This window comes from Carassius carassius, chromosome 22 (assembly GCF_963082965.1).
Source record: "Carassius carassius chromosome 22, fCarCar2.1, whole genome shotgun sequence".
NCBI lineage: Eukaryota > Metazoa > Chordata > Actinopteri > Cypriniformes > Cyprinidae > Carassius > Carassius carassius.
The window spans coordinates 32,174,181-32,192,774 of NC_081776.1; the positions used below are offsets into that span (position 1 = coordinate 32,174,181).

General features: G+C 42.4%; 31 non-coding genes across 31 annotated transcripts; all 31 read left to right on the forward strand.

Moving 5' to 3' along the window:
* The first annotated feature begins 19 nt into the window (after nucleotides 1–19).
* trnav-aac (transfer RNA valine (anticodon AAC)) lies at nucleotides 20–92 on the forward strand. The gene has a single exon. It is a non-coding gene; the product is annotated as a tRNA-Val (tRNA).
* A 512-nt stretch (nucleotides 93–604) lies between these two features.
* On the forward strand, nucleotides 605–677 carry trnav-cac (transfer RNA valine (anticodon CAC)). The gene has a single exon. It is a non-coding gene; the product is annotated as a tRNA-Val (tRNA).
* Nucleotides 678–913: 236 nt separating this feature from the next.
* trnai-aau (transfer RNA isoleucine (anticodon AAU)) lies at nucleotides 914–986 on the forward strand. Its single transcript has one exon. It is a non-coding gene; the product is annotated as a tRNA-Ile (tRNA).
* Nucleotides 987–1,122: 136 nt separating this feature from the next.
* On the forward strand, nucleotides 1,123–1,195 carry trnav-cac (transfer RNA valine (anticodon CAC)). The gene has a single exon. It is a non-coding gene; the product is annotated as a tRNA-Val (tRNA).
* A 702-nt stretch (nucleotides 1,196–1,897) lies between these two features.
* Nucleotides 1,898–1,970, forward strand: trnav-aac (transfer RNA valine (anticodon AAC)). Its single transcript has one exon. It is a non-coding gene; the product is annotated as a tRNA-Val (tRNA).
* Nucleotides 1,971–2,096: 126 nt separating this feature from the next.
* On the forward strand, nucleotides 2,097–2,169 carry trnav-cac (transfer RNA valine (anticodon CAC)). The gene has a single exon. It is a non-coding gene; the product is annotated as a tRNA-Val (tRNA).
* Nucleotides 2,170–2,773: 604 nt separating this feature from the next.
* On the forward strand, nucleotides 2,774–2,846 carry trnav-gac (transfer RNA valine (anticodon GAC)). The gene has a single exon. It is a non-coding gene; the product is annotated as a tRNA-Val (tRNA).
* A 236-nt stretch (nucleotides 2,847–3,082) lies between these two features.
* On the forward strand, nucleotides 3,083–3,155 carry trnav-aac (transfer RNA valine (anticodon AAC)). The gene has a single exon. It is a non-coding gene; the product is annotated as a tRNA-Val (tRNA).
* Nucleotides 3,156–3,281: 126 nt separating this feature from the next.
* trnav-cac (transfer RNA valine (anticodon CAC)) lies at nucleotides 3,282–3,354 on the forward strand. Its single transcript has one exon. It is a non-coding gene; the product is annotated as a tRNA-Val (tRNA).
* Nucleotides 3,355–3,958: 604 nt separating this feature from the next.
* On the forward strand, nucleotides 3,959–4,031 carry trnav-gac (transfer RNA valine (anticodon GAC)). The gene has a single exon. It is a non-coding gene; the product is annotated as a tRNA-Val (tRNA).
* Nucleotides 4,032–4,267: 236 nt separating this feature from the next.
* trnav-aac (transfer RNA valine (anticodon AAC)) lies at nucleotides 4,268–4,340 on the forward strand. Its single transcript has one exon. It is a non-coding gene; the product is annotated as a tRNA-Val (tRNA).
* Nucleotides 4,341–4,466: 126 nt separating this feature from the next.
* trnav-cac (transfer RNA valine (anticodon CAC)) lies at nucleotides 4,467–4,539 on the forward strand. Its single transcript has one exon. It is a non-coding gene; the product is annotated as a tRNA-Val (tRNA).
* A 604-nt stretch (nucleotides 4,540–5,143) lies between these two features.
* trnav-uac (transfer RNA valine (anticodon UAC)) lies at nucleotides 5,144–5,216 on the forward strand. The gene has a single exon. It is a non-coding gene; the product is annotated as a tRNA-Val (tRNA).
* Nucleotides 5,217–5,452: 236 nt separating this feature from the next.
* On the forward strand, nucleotides 5,453–5,525 carry trnav-aac (transfer RNA valine (anticodon AAC)). The gene has a single exon. It is a non-coding gene; the product is annotated as a tRNA-Val (tRNA).
* A 126-nt stretch (nucleotides 5,526–5,651) lies between these two features.
* Nucleotides 5,652–5,724, forward strand: trnav-cac (transfer RNA valine (anticodon CAC)). Its single transcript has one exon. It is a non-coding gene; the product is annotated as a tRNA-Val (tRNA).
* Nucleotides 5,725–6,328: 604 nt separating this feature from the next.
* On the forward strand, nucleotides 6,329–6,401 carry trnav-uac (transfer RNA valine (anticodon UAC)). Its single transcript has one exon. It is a non-coding gene; the product is annotated as a tRNA-Val (tRNA).
* Nucleotides 6,402–6,813: 412 nt separating this feature from the next.
* Nucleotides 6,814–6,886, forward strand: trnav-cac (transfer RNA valine (anticodon CAC)). The gene has a single exon. It is a non-coding gene; the product is annotated as a tRNA-Val (tRNA).
* A 702-nt stretch (nucleotides 6,887–7,588) lies between these two features.
* trnav-aac (transfer RNA valine (anticodon AAC)) lies at nucleotides 7,589–7,661 on the forward strand. Its single transcript has one exon. It is a non-coding gene; the product is annotated as a tRNA-Val (tRNA).
* Nucleotides 7,662–7,791: 130 nt separating this feature from the next.
* trnav-cac (transfer RNA valine (anticodon CAC)) lies at nucleotides 7,792–7,864 on the forward strand. The gene has a single exon. It is a non-coding gene; the product is annotated as a tRNA-Val (tRNA).
* Nucleotides 7,865–8,468: 604 nt separating this feature from the next.
* Nucleotides 8,469–8,541, forward strand: trnav-uac (transfer RNA valine (anticodon UAC)). Its single transcript has one exon. It is a non-coding gene; the product is annotated as a tRNA-Val (tRNA).
* Nucleotides 8,542–8,953: 412 nt separating this feature from the next.
* trnav-cac (transfer RNA valine (anticodon CAC)) lies at nucleotides 8,954–9,026 on the forward strand. Its single transcript has one exon. It is a non-coding gene; the product is annotated as a tRNA-Val (tRNA).
* A 702-nt stretch (nucleotides 9,027–9,728) lies between these two features.
* Nucleotides 9,729–9,801, forward strand: trnav-aac (transfer RNA valine (anticodon AAC)). The gene has a single exon. It is a non-coding gene; the product is annotated as a tRNA-Val (tRNA).
* Nucleotides 9,802–9,931: 130 nt separating this feature from the next.
* On the forward strand, nucleotides 9,932–10,004 carry trnav-cac (transfer RNA valine (anticodon CAC)). The gene has a single exon. It is a non-coding gene; the product is annotated as a tRNA-Val (tRNA).
* A 604-nt stretch (nucleotides 10,005–10,608) lies between these two features.
* trnav-uac (transfer RNA valine (anticodon UAC)) lies at nucleotides 10,609–10,681 on the forward strand. The gene has a single exon. It is a non-coding gene; the product is annotated as a tRNA-Val (tRNA).
* Nucleotides 10,682–11,093: 412 nt separating this feature from the next.
* trnav-cac (transfer RNA valine (anticodon CAC)) lies at nucleotides 11,094–11,166 on the forward strand. Its single transcript has one exon. It is a non-coding gene; the product is annotated as a tRNA-Val (tRNA).
* A 702-nt stretch (nucleotides 11,167–11,868) lies between these two features.
* Nucleotides 11,869–11,941, forward strand: trnav-aac (transfer RNA valine (anticodon AAC)). The gene has a single exon. It is a non-coding gene; the product is annotated as a tRNA-Val (tRNA).
* Nucleotides 11,942–12,067: 126 nt separating this feature from the next.
* Nucleotides 12,068–12,140, forward strand: trnav-cac (transfer RNA valine (anticodon CAC)). Its single transcript has one exon. It is a non-coding gene; the product is annotated as a tRNA-Val (tRNA).
* A 604-nt stretch (nucleotides 12,141–12,744) lies between these two features.
* Nucleotides 12,745–12,817, forward strand: trnav-uac (transfer RNA valine (anticodon UAC)). Its single transcript has one exon. It is a non-coding gene; the product is annotated as a tRNA-Val (tRNA).
* A 412-nt stretch (nucleotides 12,818–13,229) lies between these two features.
* Nucleotides 13,230–13,302, forward strand: trnav-cac (transfer RNA valine (anticodon CAC)). The gene has a single exon. It is a non-coding gene; the product is annotated as a tRNA-Val (tRNA).
* A 702-nt stretch (nucleotides 13,303–14,004) lies between these two features.
* On the forward strand, nucleotides 14,005–14,077 carry trnav-aac (transfer RNA valine (anticodon AAC)). Its single transcript has one exon. It is a non-coding gene; the product is annotated as a tRNA-Val (tRNA).
* Nucleotides 14,078–14,203: 126 nt separating this feature from the next.
* Nucleotides 14,204–14,276, forward strand: trnav-cac (transfer RNA valine (anticodon CAC)). The gene has a single exon. It is a non-coding gene; the product is annotated as a tRNA-Val (tRNA).
* Nucleotides 14,277–18,594: the final 4,318 nt, after the last annotated feature.

Sequence of the window (18,594 nt, forward strand, 5' to 3'; positions counted from 1 at the left end):
ACTAGTGTGGAAGTGGGGAGTTTCTGTAGTGTAGTGGTCATCACGTTCGCCTAACACGCGAAAGGTCCTCGTTTCGAAACCGGGCAGAAACAGCTGCTTCCTTTTGATGAAAAGTATGAACCCAATTTTAGCCGACTGTGGGCTTTAGAAGACATTACCTTTATGCACATTTTACAGAGGCTTCAATTAAAAATGTTGGACTGTTTGAGGGAGGTAGGTTTCCGTAGTGTAGTGGTTATCACGGTCGCCTCACACGCGAAAGGTCCCCAGTTCGAAACTGGGCGGGAACCTCCCAGTGAATCTCTCCTGGGAATTACGCAGATTGCCTATTTGCGTTTGGGCACATCATTGTATAGATTATGGCGAAAGAGAACTAGTGTTAAAGTGGGGAGTTTCTGTAGTGTAGTGGTCATCACATTCACCTAACACGCGAAAGGTCCTCATTTCGAAACCGAGCAGAAACAGCTGCTTCCTTTTGATGAAAAGTATGAACCCTTTTTAGCCGACTGTGGGCTTTAGAAGACATTACCTTTATGCACATTTTACAGAGCCTTCAATTAAAAATGTTGGACTGTTTGAGGGAGGTAGGTAGGTAGGTAGGTAGGTTTCCGTAGTGTAGTGGTTATCACGTTCTCCTCACACGCGAAAGGTCCCCAGTTCGAAACTGGGCGGAAACAGGTGGGGGCTTTTGTTCTTTCTTTGGTGAAATGGCTGTCTGGTAGGCAGGTGGTCCAAGCTGCAAACGCCTTAATTCCGAGGTAAGTTAAGGGAAATTATTTGGAAACTCGGCATAGACTGCAACGCCGAATGAACTCTGTCCTGTTGTGTGTGGGATTTACGCAGATTGCCTATTTGCGTTTGGGCACATTATTGTATAGATAATGGCGAAAGAGAACAACTGTGGAAGTGGGGAGTTTCTGTAGTGTAGTGGTCATCACGTTTGCCTAATACGTGAAAGGTCCTTGGTTCGAAACCGAGCAGAAACAGCTGCTTCCTTTTGATGAAAAGTATGAACCCTTTTTAGCCGACTGTGGGCTTTAGAAGACATTACCTTTATGCACATTTTACAGAGGCTTCAATTAAAAATGTTGGACTGGTTGAGGGAGGTAGGTAGGTAGGTAGGTTTCCGTAGTGTAGTGGTTATCACGTTCGCCTCACACGCGAAAGGTCCCCAGTTCGAAACTGGGCGGGAACAGTGAATCTCTTTTTCACAATGGTTCAATTGGCATTCTGTTGAGGAGGAACTCAATGCTACCGAAGTTTTGCGGCCAAGAGGCATGAATATAGTCAGCAAAGGTGTAGTTGATGCAGAAATGAAAGAGCAGTCACTGTTTGACCTAAACCTAACCCACACTTGTGCCATTTCAAGCCTGCGTGGCTTTCTTCTGAGGAACACGAACGAAGATATTTGTCAGAGTGGCCCTCTGTTAGGCAGCAGCTCTACGTCACGAAGGCCTTTCTTTACACAGGTGTGAAGACAATTATTAAGCCACACTAGGCAGCAGTAACTGCCACACCGACAGACTCTGTACTTTAAACCAGGCAGTTTCAATGAACAGATGGATGGTGCACTCAAAGACAAAATATTTCGTATAATGTTAAAAACAATTAAATTAAATAACCTAAAAAAGAGCAAAAAAGTAATGGTCACAGAGCAATCCTTCAAACAACTGGAAAAATGCTTGGTTTGCCAGGCTGTCTGGTAGGCAGGTGGTCCAAGCTGCAAACGCCTTAATTCCGAGGTAAGTTAAGGGAAATTATTTGGAAACTCGGCGTAGACTGCCACGCCGAATGAACTCTGTCCTGTTGTGTGTGGGATTTACACAGATTGCCTATTTGCTTTTGGGCACATCATTGTATAGATTATGGCGAAAGAGAACTAGTGTGGAAGTGGGGAGTTTCTGTAGTGTAGTGGTCATCACGTTCGCCTAACACGCGAAAGGTCCTCTGTTCGAAACCGAGCAGAAACAGCTGCTTCCTTTTGATGAAAAGTATGAACCCTTTTTAGCCGACTTTGGGCTTTAGAAGACATTACCTTTATGCACATTTTACAGAGACTTCAATTAAAAATGTTGGACTGTTTTAGAGGTAGGTAGGTTTCCGTAGTGTAGTGGTTATCACGTTGGCCTCACACGCGAAAGGTCCCCAGTTCGAAACTGGGCGGGAACAGTGAATCTCTTTTTCACAATGGTTCAATTGGCATTCTGTTGAGGAGGAACTCAATGCTACCGAAGTTTTGCGGCCAAGAGGCATGAATATAGTCAGCAAAGGTGTAGTTGATGCAGAAATGAAAGAGCAGTCACTGTTTGACCTAAACCTAACCCACACTTGTGCCATTTCAAGCCTGCGTGGCTTTCTTCTGAGGAACACGAACGAAGATATTTGTCAGAGTGGCCCTCTGTTAGGCAGCAGCTCTACGTCACGAAGGCCTTTCTTTACACAGGTGTGAAGACAATTATTAAGCCACACTAGGCAGCAGTAACTGCCACACCGACAGACTCTGTACTTTAAACCAGGCAGTTTCAATGAACAGATGGATGGTGCACTCAAAGACAAAATATTTCGTATAATGTTAAAAACAATTAAATTAAATAACCTAAAAAAGAGCAAAAAAGTAATGGTCACAGAGCAATCCTTCAAACAACTGGAAAAATGCTTGGTTTGCCACTCAAAAAAAAGCTATTTGCAGACTGAAGAGCACAACGCAATCTGTAATTTTATTCGTGCTCCAAGAAGCGTGCGATGAAAAGGTCAGATACAACCTTGACTGCAGGTTTCCGTAGTGTAGAGGTTATCACATTCGCCTGACACGCGAAAGGTCCCCAGCTCGAAACTGGGCGGAAACAGGTGGGGGCTTTTTTTCTTTCTGTGGTGAAATGGCTGTCTGGTAGGCAGGTGGTCCAAGCTGCAAACGCCTTAATTCCGAGGTAAGTTAAGGGAAATTATTTGGAAACTCGGCGTAGACTGCCACGCCGAATGAACTCTGTCCTGTTGTGTGTGGGATTTACACAGATTGCCTATTTGCTTTTGGGCACATCATTGTATAGATTATGGCGAAAGAGAACTAGTGTGGAAGTGGGGAGTTTCTGTAGTGTAGTGGTCATCACGTTCGCCTAACACGCGAAAGGTCCTCTGTTCGAAACCGAGCAGAAACAGCTGCTTCCTTTTGATGAAAAGTATGAACCCTTTTTAGCCGACTGTGGGCTTTAGAAGACATTACCTTTATGCACATTTTACAGAGACTTCAATTAAAAATGTTGGACTGTTTTAGAGGTAGGTAGGTTTCCGTAGTGTAGTGGTTATCACGTTGGCCTCACACGCGAAAGGTCCCCAGTTCGAAACTGGGCGGGAACAGTGAATCTCTTTTTCACAATGGTTCAATTGGCATTCTGTTGAGGAGGAACTCAATGCTACCGAAGTTTTGCGGCCAAGAGGCATGAATATAGTCAGCAAAGGTGTAGTTGATGCAGAAATGAAAGAGCAGTCACTGTTTGACCTAAACCTAACCCACACTTGTGCCATTTCAAGCCTGCGTGGCTTTCTTCTGAGGAACACGAACGAAGATATTTGTCAGAGTGGCCCTCTGTTAGGCAGCAGCTCTACGTCACGAAGGCCTTTCTTTACACAGGTGTGAAGACAATTATTAAGCCACACTAGGCAGCAGTAACTGCCACACCGACAGACTCTGTACTTTAAACCAGGCAGTTTCAATGAACAGATGGATGGTGCACTCAAAGACAAAATATTTCGTATAATGTTAAAAACAATTAAATTAAATAACCTAAAAAAGAGCAAAAAAGTAATGGTCACAGAGCAATCCTTCAAACAACTGGAAAAATGCTTGGTTTGCCACTCAAAAAAAAGCTATTTGCAGACTGAAGAGCACAACGCAATCTGTAATTTTATTCGTGCTCCAAGAAGCGTGCGATGAAAAGGTCAGATACAACCTTGACTGCAGGTTTCCGTAGTGTAGAGGTTATCACATTCGCCTGACACGCGAAAGGTCCCCAGCTCGAAACTGGGCGGAAACAGGTGGGGGCTTTTTTTCTTTCTGTGGTGAAATGGCTGTCTGGTAGGCAGGTGGTCCAAGCTGCAAACGCCTTAATTCCGAGGTAAGTTAAGGGAAATTATTTGGAAACTCGGCGTAGACTGCCACGCCGAATGAACTCTGTCCTGTTGTGTGTGGGATTTACACAGATTGCCTATTTGCTTTTGGGCACATCATTGTATAGATTATGGCGAAAGAGAACTAGTGTGGAAGTGGGGAGTTTCTGTAGTGTAGTGGTCATCACGTTCGCCTAACACGCGAAAGGTCCTCTGTTCGAAACCGAGCAGAAACAGCTGCTTCCTTTTGATGAAAAGTATGAACCCTTTTTAGCCGACTGTGGGCTTTAGAAGACATTACCTTTATGCACATTTTACAGAGACTTCAATTAAAAATGTTGGACTGTTTTAGAGGTAGGTAGGTTTCCGTAGTGTAGTGGTTATCACGTTCGCCTCACACGCAAAAGGTCCCCAGTTCGAAACTGGGCGGGAACAGTGAATCTCTTTTTCACAATGGTTCAATTGGCATTCTGTTGAGGAGGAACTCAATGCTACCGAAGTTTTGCGGCCAAGAGGCATGAATATAGTCAGCAAAGGTGTAGTTGATGCAGAAATGAAAGAGCAGTCACTGTTTGACCTAAACCTAACCCACACTTGTGCCATTTCAAGCCTGCGTGGCTTTCTTCTGAGGAACACGAACGAAGATATTTGTCAGAGTGGCCCTCTGTTAGGCAGCAGCTCTACGTCACGAAGGCCTTTCTTTACACAGGTGTGAAGACAATTATTAAGCCACACTAGGCAGCAGTAACTGCCACACCGACAGACTCTGTACTTTAAACCAGGCAGTTTCAATGAACAGATGGATGGTGCACTCAAAGACAAAATATTTCGTATAATGTTAAAAACAATTAAATTAAATAACCTAAAAAAGAGCAAAAAAGTAATGGTCACAGAGCAATCCTTCAAACAACTGGAAAAATGCTTGGTTTGCCACTCAAAAAAAAGCTATTTGCAGACTGAAGAGCACAACGCAATCTGTAATTTTATTCGTGCTTCAAGAAGCGTGCGATGAAAAGGTCAGATACAACCTTGACTGCAGGTTTCCGTAGTGTAGAGGTTATCACATTCGCCTTACACGCGAAAGGTCCCCAGCTTGAAACTGGGCGGAAACAGGTGGGGGCTTTTTTTCTTTCTGTGGTGAAATGGCTGTCTGGTAGGCAGGTGGTCCAAGCTGCAAACGCCTTAATTCCGAGGTAAGTTAAGGGAAATTATTTGGAAACTCGGCGTAGACTGCCACGCCGAATGAACTCTGTCCTGTTGTGTGTGGGATTTACACAGATTGCCTATTTGCTTTTGGGCACATCATTGTATAGATTATGGCGAAAGAGAACTAGTGTGGAAGTGGGGAGTTTCTGTAGTGTAGTGGTCATCACGTTCGCCTAACACGCGAAAGGTCCTCTGTTCGAAACCGAGCAGAAACAGCTGCTTCCTTTTGATGAAAAGTATGAACCCTTTTTAGCCGACTGTGGGCTTTAGAAGACATTACCTTTATGCACATTTTACAGAGACTTCAATTAAAAATGTTGGACTGTTTTAGAGGTAGGTAGGTTTCCGTAGTGTAGTGGTTATCACGTTCGCCTCACACGCGAAAGGTCCCCAGTTCGAAACTGGGCGGGAACAGTGAATCTCTTTTTCACAATGGTTCAATTGGCATTCTGTTGAGGAGGAACTCAATGCTACCGAAGCTTTGCGGCCAAGAGGCATGAATATAGTCAGCAAAGGTGTAGTTGATGCAGAAATGAAAGAGCAGTCACTGTTTGACCTAAACCTAACCCACACTTGTGCCATTTCAAGCCTGCGTGGCTTTCTTCTGAGGAACACGAACGAAGATATTTGTCAGAGTGGCCCTCTGTTAGGCAGCAGCTCTACGTCACGAAGGCCTTTCTTTACACAGGTGTGAAGACAATTATTAAGCCACACTAGGCAGCAGTAACTGCCACACCGACAGACTCTGTACTTTAAACCAGGCAGTTTCAATGAACAGATGGATGGTGCACTCAAAGACAAAATATTTCGTAAAATGTTAAAAACAATTAAATTAAATATCCTAAAAAAGAGCAAAAAAGTAATGGTCACAGAGCAATCCTTCAAACAACTGGAAAAATGCTTGGTTTGCCACTCAAAAAAAAACTATTTGCAGACTGAAGAGCACAACGCAATCTGTAATTTTATTCGTGCTCCAAGAAGCGTGCGATGAAAAGGTCAGATACAACCTTGACTGCAGGTTTCCGTAGTGTAGAGGTTATCACATTCGCCTTACACGCGAAAGGTCCCCAGCTCGAAACTGGGCGGAAACAGGTGGGGGCTTTTTTTCTTTCTGTGGTGAAATGGCTGTCTGGTAGGCAGGTGGTCCAAGCTGCAAACGCCTTAATTCCGAGGTAAGTTAAGGGAAATTATTTGGAAACTCGGCGTAGACTGCCACGCCGAATGAACTCTGTCCTGTTGTGTGTGGGATTTACACAGATTGCCTATTTGCTTTTGGGCACATCATTGTATAGATTATGGCGAAAGAGAACTAGTGTGACGGTGGGGAGTTTCTGTAGTGTAGTGGTCATCACGTTCGCCTAACACACGAAAGGTCCTCGGTTCGAAACCGAGCAGAAAGTATGAACCCTTTTTAGCCGACTGTGGGCTTTAGAAGACATTACCTTTATGCACATTTTACAGAGACTTCAATTAAAAATGTTGGACTGTTTTAGAGGTATGTAGGTTTCCGTAGTGTAGTGGTTATCACGTTCGCCTCACACGCGAAAGGTCCCCAGTTCGAAACTGGGTGGGAACAGTGAATCTCTTTTTCACAATGGTTCAATTGGCATTCTGTTGAGGAGGAACTCAATGCTACCGAAGCTTTGCGGCCAAGAGGCATGAATATAGTCAGCAAAGGTGTAGTTGATGCAGAAATGAAAGAGCAGTCACTGTTTGACCTAAACCTAACCCACACTCGTGCCATTTCAAGCCTGCGTGGCTTTCTTCTGAGGAACACGAAAGAAGATATTTGTCAGAGTGGCCCTCTGTTAGGCAGCAGCTCTACGTCACGAAGGCCTTTCTTTACACAGGTGTGAAGAAAATTATTAAGCCACACTAGGCAGCAGTAACTGCCACACCGACAGACTCTGTACTTTAAACCAGGCAGTTTCAATGAACAGATGGATGGTGCACTCAAAGACAAAATATTTCGTATAATGTTAAAAACAATTAAATTAAATAACCTAAAAAAGAGCAAAAAAGTAATGGTCACAGAGCAATCCTTCAAACAACTGGAAAAATGCTTGGTTTGCCAGGCTGTCTGGTAGGCAGGTGGTCCAAGCTGCAAACGCCTTAATTCCGAGGTAAGTTAAGGGAAATTATTTGGAAACTCGGCGTAGACTGCCACGCCGAATGAACTCTGTCCTGTTGTGTGTGGGATTTACACAGATTGCCTATTTGCTTTTGGGCACATCATTGTATAGATTATGGCGAAAGAGAACTAGTGTGGAAGTGGGGAGTTTCTGTAGTGTAGTGGTCATCACGTTCGCCTAACACGCGAAAGGTCCTCTGTTCGAAACCGAGCAGAAACAGCTGCTTCCTTTTGATGAAAAGTATGAACCCTTTTTAGCCGACTGTGGGCTTTAGAAGACATTACCTTTATGCACATTTTACAGAGACTTCAATTAAAAATGTTGGACTGTTTTAGAGGTAGGTAGGTAGGTTTCCGTAGTGTAGTGGTTATCACGTTGGCCTCACACGCGAAAGGTCCCCAGTTCGAAACTGGGCGGGAACAGTGAATCTCTTTTTCACAATGGTTCAATTGGCATTCTGTTGAGGAGGAACTCAATGCTACCGAAGCTTTGCGGCCAAGAGGCATGAATATAGTCAGCAAAGGTGTAGTTGATGCAGAAATGAAAGAGCAGTCACTGTTTGACCTAAACCTAACCCACACTTGTGCCATTTCAAGCCTGCGTGGCTTTCTTCTGAGGAACACGAACGAAGATATTTGTCAGAGTGGCCCTCTGTTAGGCAGCAGCTCTACGTCACGAAGGCCTTTCTTTACACAGGTGTGAAGACAATTATTAAGCCACACTAGGCAGCAGTAACTGCCACACCGACAGACTCTGTACTTTAAACCAGGCAGTTTCAATGAACAGATGGATGGTGCACTCAAAGACAAAATATTTCGTAAAATGTTAAAAACAATTAAATTAAATAACCTAAAAAAGAGCAAAAAAGTAATGGTCACAGAGCAATCCTTCAAACAACTGGAAAAATGCTTGGTTTGCCACTCAAAAAAAAGCTATTTGCAGACTGAAGAGCACAACGCAATCTGTAATTTTATTCGTGCTCCAAGAAGCGTGCGATGAAAAGGTCAGATACAACCTTGACTGCAGGTTTCCGTAGTGTAGAGGTTATCACATTCGCCTTACACGCGAAAGGTCCCCAGCTCGAAACTGGGCGGAAACAGGTGGGGGCTTTTTTTCTTTCTGTGGTGAAATGGCTGTCTGGTAGGCAGGTGGTCCAAGCTGCAAACGCCTTAATTCCGAGGTAAGTTAAGGGAAATTATTTGGAAACTCGGCGTAGACTGCCACGCCGAATGAACTCTGTCCTGTTGTGTGTGGGATTTACACAGATTGCCTATTTGCTTTTGGGCACATCATTGTATAGATTATGGCGAAAGAGAACTAGTGTGGAGGTGGGGAGTTTCTGTAGTGTAGTGGTCATCACGTTCGCCTAACACACGAAAGGTCCTCGGTTCGAAACCGAGCAGAAAGTATGAACCCTTTTTAGCCGACTGTGGGCTTTAGAAGACATTACCTTTATGCACATTTTACAGAGACTTCAATTAAAAATGTTGGACTGTTTTAGAGGTATGTAGGTTTCCGTAGTGTAGTGGTTATCACGTTCGCCTCACACGCGAAAGGTCCCCAGTTCGAAACTGGGCGGGAACAGTGAATCTCTTTTTCACAATGGTTCAATTGGCATTCTGTTGAGGAGGAACTCAATGCTACCGAAGCTTTGCGGCCAAGAGGCATGAATATAGTCAGCAAAGGTGTAGTTGATGCAGAAATGAAAGAGCAGTCACTGTTTGACCTAAACCTAACCCACACTCGTGCCATTTCAAGCCTGCGTGGCTTTCTTCTGAGGAACACGAAAGAAGATATTTGTCAGAGTGGCCCTCTGTTAGGCAGCAGCTCTACGTCACGAAGGCCTTTCTTTACACAGGTGTGAAGAAAATTATTAAGCCACACTAGGCAGCAGTAACTGCCACACCGACAGACTCTGTACTTTAAACCAGGCAGTTTCAATGAACAGATGGATGGTGCACTCAAAGACAAAATATTTCGTATAATGTTAAAAACAATTAAATTAAATAACCTAAAAAAGAGCAAAAAAGTAATGGTCACAGAGCAATCCTTCAAACAACTGGAAAAATGCTTGGTTTGCCAGGCTGTCTGGTAGGCAGGTGGTCCAAGCTGCAAACGCCTTAATTCCGAGGTAAGTTAAGGGAAATTATTTGGAAACTCGGCGTAGACTGCCACGCCGAATGAACTCTGTCCTGTTGTGTGTGGGATTTACACAGATTGCCTATTTGCTTTTGGGCACATCATTGTATAGATTATGGCGAAAGAGAACTAGTGTGGAAGTGGGGAGTTTCTGTAGTGTAGTGGTCATCACGTTCGCCTAACACGCGAAAGGTCCTCTGTTCGAAACCGAGCAGAAACAGCTGCTTCCTTTTGATGAAAAGTATGAACCCTTTTTAGCCGACTGTGGGCTTTAGAAGACATTACCTTTATGCACATTTTACAGAGACTTCAATTAAAAATGTTGGACTGTTTTAGAGGTAGGTAGGTAGGTTTCCGTAGTGTAGTGGTTATCACGTTGGCCTCACACGCGAAAGGTCCCCAGTTCGAAACTGGGCGGGAACAGTGAATCTCTTTTTCACAATGGTTCAATTGGCATTCTGTTGAGGAGGAACTCAATGCTACCGAAGCTTTGCGGCCAAGAGGCATGAATATAGTCAGCAAAGGTGTAGTTGATGCAGAAATGAAAGAGCAGTCACTGTTTGACCTAAACCTAACCCACACTTGTGCCATTTCAAGCCTGCGTGGCTTTCTTCTGAGGAACACGAACGAAGATATTTGTCAGAGTGGCCCTCTGTTAGGCAGCAGCTCTACGTCACGAAGGCCTTTCTTTACACAGGTGTGAAGACAATTATTAAGCCACACTAGGCAGCAGTAACTGCCACACCGACAGACTCTGTACTTTAAACCAGGCAGTTTCAATGAACAGATGGATGGTGCACTCAAAGACAAAATATTTCGTAAAATGTTAAAAACAATTAAATTAAATAACCTAAAAAAGAGCAAAAAAGTAATGGTCACAGAGCAATCCTTCAAACAACTGGAAAAATGCTTGGTTTGCCACTCAAAAAAAAGCTATTTGCAGACTGAAGAGCACAACGCAATCTGTAATTTTATTCGTGCTCCAAGAAGCGTGCGATGAAAAGGTCAGATACAACCTTGACTGCAGGTTTCCGTAGTGTAGAGGTTATCACATTCGCCTTACACGCGAAAGGTCCCCAGCTCGAAACTGGGCGGAAACAGGTGGGGGCTTTTTTTCTTTCTGTGGTGAAATGGCTGTCTGGTAGGCAGGTGGTCCAAGCTGCAAACGCCTTAATTCCGAGGTAAGTTAAGGGAAATTATTTGGAAACTCGGCGTAGACTGCCACGCCGAATGAACTCTGTCCTGTTGTGTGTGGGATTTACACAGATTGCCTATTTGCTTTTGGGCACATCATTGTATAGATTATGGCGAAAGAGAACTAGTGTGGAGGTGGGGAGTTTCTGTAGTGTAGTGGTCATCACGTTCGCCTAACACACGAAAGGTCCTCGGTTCGAAACCGAGCAGAAAGTATGAACCCTTTTTAGCCGACTGTGGGCTTTAGAAGACATTACCTTTATGCACATTTTACAGAGACTTCAATTAAAAATGTTGGACTGTTTTAGAGGTATGTAGGTTTCCGTAGTGTAGTGGTTATCACGTTCGCCTCACACGCGAAAGGTCCCCAGTTCGAAACTGGGCGGGAACAGTGAATCTCTTTTTCACAATGGTTCAATTGGCATTCTGTTGAGGAGGAACTCAATGCTACCGAAGCTTTGCGGCCAAGAGGCATGAATATAGTCAGCAAAGGTGTAGTTGATGCAGAAATGAAAGAGCAGTCACTGTTTGACCTAAACCTAACCCACACTCGTGCCATTTCAAGCCTGCGTGGCTTTCTTCTGAGGAACACGAAAGAAGATATTTGTCAGAGTGGCCCTCTGTTAGGCAGCAGCTCTACGTCACGAAGGCCTTTCTTTACACAGGTGTGAAGAAAATTATTAAGCCACACTAGGCAGCAGTAACTGCCACACCGACAGACTCTGTACTTTAAACCAGGCAGTTTCAATGAACAGATGGATGGTGCACTCAAAGACAAAATATTTCGTATAATGTTAAAAACAATTAAATTAAATAACCTAAAAAAGAGCAAAAAAGTAATGGTCACAGAGCAATCCTTCAAACAACTGGAAAAATGCTTGGTTTGCCAGGCTGTCTGGTAGGCAGGTGGTCCAAGCTGCAAACGCCTTAATTCCGAGGTAAGTTAAGGGAAATTATTTGGAAACTCGGCATAGACTGCCACGCCGAATGAACTCTGTCCTGTTGTGTGTGGGATTTACACAGATTGCCTATTTGCTTTTGGGCACATCATTGTATAGATTATGGCGAAAGAGAACTAGTGTGGAAGTGGGGAGTTTCTGTAGTGTAGTGGTCATCACGTTCGCCTAACACGCGAAAGGTCCTCTGTTCGAAACCGAGCAGAAACAGCTGCTTCCTTTTGATGAAAAGTATGAACCCTTTTTAGCCGACTGTGGGCTTTAGAAGACATTACCTTTATGCACATTTTACAGAGACTTCAATTAAAAATGTTGGACTGTTTTAGAGGTAGGTAGGTTTCTGTAGTGTAGTGGTTATCACGTTTGCCTCACACGCGAAAGGTCCCCAGTTCGAAACTGGGCGGGAACAGTGAATCTCTTTTTCACAATGGTTCAATTGGCATTCTGTTGAGGAGGAACTCAATGCTACCGAAGCTTTGCGGCCAAGAGGCATGAATATAGTCAGCAAAGGTGTAGTTGATGCAGAAATGAAAGAGCAGTCACTGTTTGACCTAAACCTAACCCACACTTGTGCCATTTCAAGCCTGCGTGGCTTTCTTCTGAGGAACACGAACGAAGATATTTGTCAGAGTGGCCCTCTGTTAGGCAGCAGCTCTACGTCACGAAGGCCTTTCTTTACACAGGTGTGAAGACAATTATTAAGCCACACTAGGCAGCAGTAACTGCCACACCGACAAACTCTGTACTTTAAACCAGGCAGTTTCAATGAACAGATGGATGGTGCACTCAAAGACAAAATATTTCGTAAAATGTTAAAAACAATTAAATTAAATAACCTAAAAAAGAGCAAAAAAGTAATGGTCACAGAGCAATCCTTCAAACAACTGGAAAAATGCTTGGTTTGCCACTCAAAAAAAAGCTATTTGCAGACTGAAGAGCACAACGCAATCTGTAATTTTATTCGTGCTCCAAGAAGCGTGCGATGAAAAGGTCAGATACAACCTTGACTGCAGGTTTCCGTAGTGTAGAGGTTAACACATTCGCCTTACACGCGAAAGGTCCCCAGCTCGAAACTGGGCGGAAACAGGTGGGGGCTTTTTTTCTTTCTGTGGTGAAATGGCTGTCTGGTAGGCAGGTGGTCCAAGCTGCAAACGCCTTAATTCCGAGGTAAGTTAAGGGAAATTATTTGGAAACTCGGCGTAGACTGCCACGCCGAATGAACTCTGTCCTGTTGTGTGTGGGATTTACACAGATTGCCTATTTGCTTTTGGGCACATCATTGTATAGATTATGGCGAAAGAGAACTAGTGTGGAAGTGGGGAGTTTCTGTAGTGTAGTGGTCATCACGTTCGCCTAACACACGAAAGGTCCTCGGTTCGAAACCGAGCAGAAAGTATGAACCCTTTTTAGCCGACTGTGGGCTTTAGAAGACATTACCTTTATGCACATTTTACAGAGACTTCAATTAAAAATGTTGGACTGTTTTAGAGGTATGTAGGTTTCCGTAGTGTAGTGGTTATCACGTTCGCCTCACACGCGAAAGGTCCCCAGTTCGAAACTGGGCGGGAACAGTGAATCTCTTTTTCACAATGGTTCAATTGGCATTCTGTTGAGGAGGAACTCAATGCTACCGAAGCTTTGCGGCCAAGAGGCATGAATATAGTCAGCAAAGGTGTAGTTGATGCAGAAAAGAAAGAGCAGTCACTGTTTGACCTAAACCTAACCCACACTCGTGCCATTTCAAGCCTGCGTGGCTTTCTTCTGAGGAACACGAAAGAAGATATTTGTCAGAGTGGCCCTCTGTTAGGCAGCAGCTCTACGTCACGAAGGCCTTTCTTTACACAGGTGTGAAGAAAATTATTAAGCCACACTAGGCAGCAGTAACTGCCACACCGACAGACTCTGTACTTTAAACCAGGCAGTTTCAATGAACAGATGGATGGTGCACTCAAAGACAAAATATTTCGTATAATGTTAAAAACAATTAAATTAAATAACCTAAAAAAGAGCAAAAAAGTAATGGTCACAGAGCAATCCTTCAAACAACTGGAAAAATGCTTGGTTTGCCAGGCTGTCTGGTAGGCAGGTGGTCCAAGCTGCAAACGCCTTAATTCCGAGGTAAGTTAAGGGAAATTATTTGGAAACTCGGCGTAGACTGCCACGCCGAATGAACTCTGTCCTGTTGTGTGTGGGATTTACACAGATTGCCTATTTGCTTTTGGGCACATCATTGTATAGATTATGGCGAAAGAGAACTAGTGTGGAAGTGGGGAGTTTCTGTAGTGTAGTGGTCATCACGTTCGCCTAACACGCGAAAGGTCCTCTGTTCGAAACCGAGCAGAAACAGCTGCTTCCTTTTGATGAAAAGTATGAACCCTTTTTAGCCGACTGTGGGCTTTAGAAGACATTACCTTTATGCACATTTTACAGAGACTTCAATTAAAAATGTTGGACTGTTTTAGAGGTAGGTAGGTTTCCGTAGTGTAGTGGTTATCACGTTCGCCTCACACGCGAAAGGTCCCCAGTTCGAAAATGGGCGGGAACAGTGAATCTCTTTTTCACAATGGTTCAATTGGCATTCTGTTGAGGAGGAACTCAATGCTACCGAAGTTTTGCGGCCAAGAGGCATGAATATAGTCAGCAAAGGTGTAGTTGATGCAGAAATGAAAGAGCAGTCACTGTTTGACCTAAACCTAACCCACACTTGTGCCATTTCAAGCCTGCGTGGCTTTCTTCTGAGGAACACGAACGAAGATATTTGTCAGAGTGGCCCTCTGTTAGGCAGCAGCTCTACGTCACGAAGGCCTTTCTTTACACAGGTGTGAAGACAATTATTAAGCCACACTAGGCAGCAGTAACTGCCACACCGACAGACTCTGTACTTTAAACCAGGCAGTTTCAATGAACAGATGGATGGTGCACTCAAAGACAAAATATTTCGTATAATGTTAAAAACAATTAAATTAAATAACCTAAAAAAGAGCAAAAAAGTAATGGTCACAGAGCAATCCTTCAAACAACTGGAAAAATGCTTGGTTTGCCACTCAAAAAAAAGCTATTTGCAGACTGAAGAGCACAACGCAATCTGTAATTTTATTCGTGCTCCAAGAAGCGTGCGATGAAAAGGTCAGATACAACCTTGACTGCAGGTTTCTGTAGTGTAGTGGTCATCACGTTCGCCTAACACACGAAAGGTCCTCGGTTCGAAACCGAGCAGAAAGTATGAACCCTTTTTGAACTCAATGCTACCGAAGCTTTGCGGCCAAGAGGCATGAATATAGTCAGCAAAGGTGTAGTTGATGCAGAAATGAAAGTGCAGTCACTGTTTGACCTAAACCTAACCCACACTCATGCCATTTCAAGCCTGCGTGGCTTTCTTCTGAGGCTTACGGCCATACCAACCTGAGGGCGCTAGAGAGCTACAGGAAGTGTTGGCTGCAGTTGGGAGAGGAAGGCTCTCCTCCATTTTGATTTTTCTGTCAGTGTTTGTTTTGTGAGTTGTTTTTGGACTTTAGTTTATTTTTTGTGTTTTTTCTGTTTTAAACCACCTAACAGCAGCATCTTGCTGGCTGGAGGGTGGTTAATTTTTTGTTTGATTTTTGTACAATGGACGGATTATTGGCAAACGACACTGGACTGGCTGGAGAGACACGCATGGCAAACGACACTGGAATGGCTGGAGAGACACGTATGGCAAACGAAACTGGACTGGCTGGAGAGACACGTATGGCAAACGACACTGGACTGCTTGGAGAGACACGTATGGCAAATGACCCTGGACTGGCTGGAGAGACACGCATGGCAAATGATCCTGGAGTGGAGTATCGACAACGAGCAGGACACTGTAAAAAACAAGATGGAAGAGATAAAATTGGTGAAAGGAAATACTTAAAGGAGGCAACTGTGATTGTGAATGTCGAGAACGTAAATGAGGTGAGAGCTGTGGATATTATTAAAGCTGTGACGGAAAAATGTGGATATGGTAAAATTTTAGCACTAAGGCCAAGACAAGGAAAGGAATATGAACTGACAATGGAGAAAGAAGAAACATGTGATGAACTGACTGAGGGATTGTTAATTAAAGGAGTTAACTGTGAGATAAAGAAACTGCAAAATAGAGATTATGTTGTTTCCTTCATGCACCTGCCCGTCTACCTTGATGATAAAGACATTTTTAGAAAATTGGAGGGATGGGGAGTTAATCCCATTTCAAAATTAAAAAGAAGATGCTACCCGGGCACTGAAATAGAGGATGGAACAAGGTTTTTAAAAGTGAGATTCCCCAAGGAGGTGGCATCATTGCCCTACAGCACAAAGCTGGAAACAGCAGAAGGGCCGCAGTACTTTAGGGTGATGCACAGCCACCAGGTGAAGACCTGTAAGCTGTGCATGAGCCCGGATCATCTGCTCAAAGAATGCCCTGAATTTAAGTGTCACAAGTGCGAGGAAAGGGGACATTTCGCAAGGGATTGCAATGCGGTCAGATGCCCGGAGTGTCAAAAGATTTTAAACAAGTGTGAGTGTTGGATGGAGGGAGAGGAAGGAGGTCTGGAGCATCGGGTGGACGGACAGGTGCATGAAGGAAACACTGAAGAGGAAGGAGATATTGATGAAGGACAAGGGGATGAAGGATTATCACAAAAGGAAACAGAAGGAGGAACAGGAAACCAAGAGGAAGAAGAAGAAGGAAAAAAGAATGATATGGATGAGGAACAAACAGCAGAACAGAATACCCAATGGACAGAAATGGAAATATCTGACAGTTTTAAAAATCTTTTGGATAATGTGGAGAGGGATGAACAGGGAATGTATGATCAAAACAAAGAAATGGACAGTAAAGAAGAAACAAGGATGGACAACATGGGAAAAGACAGAGGGGAGAGAGGACAAAGTAGAAGAAGAACATTAAAGGTAAAACCAAATGTGGAAAATGCAAGAAAAAAGTTAATGACAAGGGGCCGAGTAAAAAGTGTAAACAGATATGAAGTGTTAAGAGGGCTGGAGGGAGAAGATGGAAAATAATGGTTTTTTTGTATTTATTTTTATTTATTTTAATGGTTTTAAGTTGTGTTACTTTTAATGCAAGGGGATTGATGGACATGGGTAAATTTGAAAAGGTGAAAGAAATGTGTAAAGGAGAGGATGTGATTTTATTACAAGAAACTAACTGGAGGGAAGAGTACATGACTGAAATAAGGAAAAGGTGGAGCGGAGAGATTTTATATAACAATGGTGATGGGAGGCTTGGAAGAGGAGTTGCGATTTTAATAAAAGAAAACTGTGGGGTATCATGTAAAACAATATATAATGACGTAGATGGGAAATGTATTGCGGTTGAAATGGAGTATGAGGAGAAAAAAGTTATTGTAGTTAATATTCATGCACCGACTGTAGAGAATGAAAAGAAGGAATATTTTAATGTATTAAGAGATTTTTTAAAAAAGCATAAAGAAGTTATTATGATGGGTGATTTTAATACCGTTTTCAGTAAATTAGAAATGGGTGAGGGAATGGTTTTTAAAAATGATAAAGGAAGAAAAGAACTGAAACTATTAATGGAAGAAAATAATATGATTGATGTATGGAGAGAAAGAAATGAAAAAAAGAAAGAATATTCAAGGAGGCAATTAGTAGGGAATTTTATGTGTAAGACAAGGATTGATTTTATTTTGTGTACAAGGAACATTGAAGGATATATCGGTAACATTAAATATGAAGAATCAAGCTTAAGTGACCATAAACCAATTTTTTTGCAAGTAGACTGGAGTTCAGTGAAAAGAGGGCCGGGTGTATGGGTGTTAAATGTAGAGGTTTTGAAGAATGAGGAGTATGTTTTAAGTATTAAAGAAATTATTGAAAAAGAAAAGGAGAATGAAATGTACAGTGAAGATAAAAGGATATGGTGGGAAAATGTTAAATATTTAGTTAAAAAATTCACAATAAAGTATTGCAAATTAATACAGATATGTAAGAGGAAGAAGGAGAGAGAAATAAGAGAAAAATTGGAAAAGGAATTAAATGAGAATGGGAAAGATATACAAAAAATAAAAGAATTGGAGGGAATATTGAAAGAAATGGAAGAGAAAAAATATGGAGCAAGACTAAGAAGTAAAGCTAAATATACTGTGGAGGGAGAAAAATGTACAAAATTTTTCTTTGATCTAGAAAAAATACGAGGGAAAGCTGGAATGATTAAAGAAATAAGAGGAAAAAATGGTGTAGTGGTGGAAACAAATGAGGAAATATTAAAAGAAGTAAAAGCATATTATGAGAACCTGTTTAGTACTGAGGGGTTGAAGGAAGAAGAGAAATTGGAGTTACTTAAGCAAATAAAAACAACAGTAGGAGAAGTAGACAAAAAAGAGTGTGATGAAGAGATAAGAGAAGAAGAGATAAAAAGAGCAATAAGTGAATTAAACAAAAATAAAAGTCCAGGTATAGATGGTTTGGGGAGTGAATTTTATATTGTTTTTAAAGATTTTTTAACCAGTATTTTAAAAGAAGTATATGAAGAGATCTTTAAAAAAGAAGAAATGAATCAGAGAATGGGGATGGGATTATTAAAGTTGATATATAAAAGAAAAGGAGATAAAGTAGACTTAAAAAATTATAGACCAATTACAATGTTGAATACAGATCTGAAAATTTTAACAAAAGTTTTAGCCAACAGATTGAAAGAGGTAATGCCAACCATAATTGAAACAAATCAAGTGTATGGAGTTAAAGGGAAAGATATAGCGGACACAACTTTAAGTATAATAGATAGAATAAGATATATGAAAGAAAAAAACAAAAAAGGATATGTTATTAGTTTGGATTTCGAAAAGGCTTTTGATAGAGTGGAGCATGAATATTTATTTGGA